The sequence below is a fragment of the Penaeus japonicus genome, unplaced genomic scaffold (assembly GCF_977035675.1).
Source record: "Penaeus japonicus unplaced genomic scaffold, GWHDUDI00000001_assembly GWHDUDI00000006, whole genome shotgun sequence".
Classification (NCBI taxonomy): domain Eukaryota; kingdom Metazoa; phylum Arthropoda; class Malacostraca; order Decapoda; family Penaeidae; genus Penaeus; species Penaeus japonicus.
Genome location: NW_028234408.1, coordinates 2,030,837 through 2,035,836, shown reverse-complemented (window position 1 = coordinate 2,035,836; position 5,000 = coordinate 2,030,837).

The following is a 5,000-nucleotide window of genomic DNA, read 5'->3' as shown; positions in this document are numbered from 1 at the left end:
TGCTCGCCTTCTCCACTCTTCCCTTATCCTCTCCCATTTTTCTCCTCATCGTCCTTCTCCTCTCCTCCCTTCTTCGTGCTTCCCTTGCTCCTTCTTCTCTTCCTTCTCCGTCTCCTTCTCTTCTCCTTCTCTCTTCTTTTTCCTCTCTTCTCTTTCTTTCCTCTTCCTTCTCCTCTCCCTTCTCCTTCCTTCTCTCCCTTTCCTTATTCTCTCCTTCTCTCCTTCCTTTCTCTCCTTCTACCTTTGCTCCTGTCTCTCCCTTCTCCTCTCCCTTCTCCTCTCCCTTCTCCTCTCCTCTGCCCTGCAGATGAAATCTAGGTAGATTTCGGAACTGTAGTTTCATATTCCTAGAAATATTAATATAGATATATAGTGGGTTTATTTGCCATTTATTCAACACGGAAAGACTGTTAATGCAAACCAAATATAAACCTATGAATTACCACACAATAACATTATTATATATCATTCTATCACACAATATTTATAATCTATATATCAATATTATACATCTACTCCTTAATCTATAACTAACTATATATAATATATAATATATATATATAATATATAAATATATAGCAATATATATGTATAATATATATCTATAACGTCATCAATATCTATATATAAATATATAAACAACAATATAATATAAATACTCTTTATAATCTCTTTTAAACCCCACACAACCCAACAAACACACCCCCACACACCACCCCCAACCACACCACCCCCACACACCCACCACAAAACCACACACACACACACACACACACACACACACACACACACACACACACACACACACACACACACACACATATATATGTCTGTGTGTGTCTATGCGTGTATCTGTAGAATTAAATACTTAGATAATTAAAGAGAGGGAAATAGAAAAAAGAGAAAATTCGTTTTGATTAATAAGCAAACAGAGAAAAGAATACAAATAAAAACATCCAAAAGAGCTAAAAATGCCTGTCAAAAGAATGCAAAAAAACAACAACTAAAAAGACGAAAGAGAACTCGGCCCGCCATGGCGTTCAGCCGCGCCTTTCTTGCCCGGAAACGGCCGAAAATGAGCAGAACAAATATTTACCGACAAACTCCCGACGCAGATGGCCTACTAACTTTTACACGGCCGACCTTCCATTATCGCCCTTATGGTTTATGGGCATAAGGACTAATGGACGTCTAAAAAGGGGGCGATTGGTGATTACGTCGTTCAGAGGGTTGCTGTTGTTCCGATTACAAATAATTCCAGGTGTGATTCCAGGTCGGTCGGAATCGACAATGCCGTGTCAAGGGGATGGCAGGGAGAAGGGAGAAAGGAGAAGGGAGGGGAGAGGAGGGGAGGGGAGGGGAGGGGAGGGGAGGGGGATTAAGTGGGGTAGGGTGGGGACGGGAGGGATGTAGAGGGGAAGGTAAGAAAGAGGGAGCGAGTTGAGTGACGGGAAGGGGATGGGGAATTAAAGAAGAGAGGGGAAGGAGAAGGAAAAGGAGGGGGATAGGAAAGGGGAAGGAAGATGGGAAAGGGAGAGAAAGGAGAGAATGAAAGAAGGAGGATGAGGAAGAGGGGGGAGGGAGAGAGAAGGGAAAAGGGGAGAAATGGGAGAGGGGAAGAGGAAAGGAAAAATGAAGAAGGAGAGGGGAGGGAAGAGGGAGAGGGAGAGTGAGAATGAGAGGGACTGATTTATTTCCCGCGAAGTGAATGAGAATTCATAATGCCTAGGAGCCCGTAATCGAAAGGGCCGTCCGTGTTTAGCATTCAGATAGGTATTTTGTGGAAAATCTGCGTAGTCGGCTGTGCGTTTAATAAAAGTTTACGCATATGCCGAATAGTTTACTGACTATGTAATGTAAAAAAAAGGAAAGAATAAAAAGAGAGAGCGAGAGAGAGAGCGAGAGAGAGAGAGATAAAATCGTACAGAATTTCCTTGATTTTTGAGCAAGAGATATGCGGGTTTAATCTCTTTGCAATGTTCATTTCGTTGTTGAAATTCTAAATTAATTGTGCTTTCCCCTTTTTCACGAAAGGTAGCAACATCCGCCAGGAGTCAAATCAGAGTTTAAAGTTCAGAATGTTAGTGTATTTCCGTTTGCCGGATTGAATCCTTTTGTTTATTAGTGTCGGTCAGTAATTTTCAGGATAAACAAGAAACATCCAAACGGACAATCTACGTCGCTCTCTCACATACTATACATACATAGATATACATTACACACTCGACACAACCCTCCCTATTTCTCTACCCACCTCTCCCTATTTCTCTACCCACCTCTCCCTATTTCTCTACCCACCTCTCCCTATTTCTCTACCCACCTCTCCCCGCAAAGCAGATGATCCAAATGTTTCTCTCTCTCTCTCTCTCTCTCTCTCTCTCTCTCTCTCTCTCTCTCTCTCTCTCTCTCTCTCTCTCTCTCTCTCTCTCTCTCTCTCTCTCTCTCGCTCTCTCTCTCTCCTAAAAATGCACGTCCTCATCCGCGTCCGTCTTCCTGTCGTCCCGGAAGCTGCATGACGACGCCGCAAGAACGAGGGTGCCTGACGTGGCGCACCTCAAGGTCCTTCTCTCGACGCCGAACACTGCGTCTGCATTCGCGATGAAGTGATCTCGCTGATGATGTTTACAATCCTTGGGAGGGGGAGGGGAGGGGGAGAGGGGAGAGGGGAGAGTGGTGAGGGGAGAGGGGAGAGGGGTGAGGGGTGAGGGGAGGGGAAGGGGTAAAAGGGAGGGGAAGGGGAAGGAAAGGAGAAGGGGTAAAAGGGAGGGGAAGGGGATGGGAAGGGAGATGGGGAAGGGGAGGGAGATAGAATGAGAAAGAGAGAGAGGGGGGCGAGGGAAGTGAAGGGAAGGGGAGGGAGGAAAGGAAGAAGGTGAGGAAGGGGATGAGGAGAGACGACGTTAGAGGGCTAGGGAGGAAGGGGATGGAGTAATAGGGTGAAGGTAAGGGATATTGTAGGGAAGGGAAGGAGGGGAGAGAAGTGAAAGAGGGGAGGGAGGGAAGGGGAGGAGATGTGGGTAAGGGGCAGGGAAGGAACGAGGTAAGAGGGGAGCTGAAAAAGTAGGGAAGATAGTTGCATGAAGAGGGGGGAGGAAGGAGGAGGAGGGGAGAATGTGCGAGATACGATAGAGGAGAAAAGGTTAGAATTAACAGAGGAAGGAGGGAAGAGGGGGGAGGAAGGGACAGGACGAGAAAGGGACAACAGGCAAAGACGCCGAAGGTCGCCCTGCTATAAACACCCACAGGGAGGTTTGTTTTGGCGACCTTGTTCCGCGAGCGACGTCGGGAGGAGAGAGGCGCTGACGAGGCTCGGAGACTCATCGCGGTTTTCTCATCTCAGGTGTTATGCCTTGTGTTGTGCGCCTCGTGACTCGCTGCTGAGGCAAGGGCTTTGTGTGTTTGTGCTCGGGAGGAGACGGACGCCCTCGGCCTGCGCTTCGCTCGTACTCTCTCTCTTCATATGGATGCACGTCTACGACTTTGTATTTATCATATACAGTATATATATATACATACATACATACATACATATATACATACATACATACATACATATATATATATATTTATAGTAATATATATATGAATATATATTTTATATTTAATTATATTATATATTTATAGATATATAATATAGATATATAGCACACACAACACGCCAACACAGACACACAAACACACACACTACACACACCACGACAACCACGCACACACATAATCATTACAGTGACACCATACACGCTCATTCGACACATAAACATATATATTTATAAGTATAGTATATTAGTATATATATATAGTATTGATATATATATATATATAATAAATGTATGTATGTATGTATAGCATATTATATGAATATATGTATACATATGTATGTTTTATATATTTACATATATACTGGTATATGAATAAGAATACGTATGTATATATATAATATATCAAATAAAATATTATATAAAGTATATAATATATATATATTGTTGTGTGTATTTTTTATATATTAACGTAATAAATGATATTCATATATAATATACATATATGAAAATACATATGTATTTTTTTATAATACTTACATCTATCTATCTATCATCTATCTATCCTATCGAGATTTATTCTATCATATTCGATCTCCTATCATATATATATCTATAAACATATATATATATATATATAGATTATTTATAATATATATATACATATATCTATAAATATACATAATGTATGTTTTATATACTTACATCTCTCCTCTCGCTCCTCTTCCTCTCTATCTCTCACTCTCTTCCTCCCTCACCTCTCTCTCTCTCTCTCCATCTCTCTCTCTTCGAATCTCCAACGTCACTCTCTTCTCCCTTCATCATCTCTCCACTCTCCACCTCCTCTCTCCTCCGTCGTACTCATCACTTCTCTCTCTCTCTCTCTCTCCCTCTCATTCTCTCTCTCCGCCTCGTCTCTCTCTCCTCTCTCAATATCTATAGATATATATATATTAAATATAATATAGAATGTATGGTATGTATGTATTATATAACATATATATAAGATATATATATATAATTTAACTAAATATGTAAATATATATATACTCATATGTATACATACATGTATACATATATATATATTATATATATATTTATAGATATATATATCTCTCTCACAATACACATAATATATAATATATATATATGTGTGTGTGTGTGTGTGTGTGTGTATGTGTGTGTGTGTGTATGTATATATGTACACATATACATGTATACAATATACAAGTTTTGTGTTTATCTGTATGTTTATATATACTTTCATATTCCATCACCAGGACATATATGTATGTATATTGAACGTACATATACACTCACGTATGTATTTCCTCGCCTCCGTGCTCTTGCCGCCTTCCCTCTCCTCGACTCAACCGTCGCTGTAAATCCCAGGTCGGCCGGAAGGGACCCGTATCATAATAACGACACCTTGGATCATTAACTTCAAGGGCATTTCCATCTTGC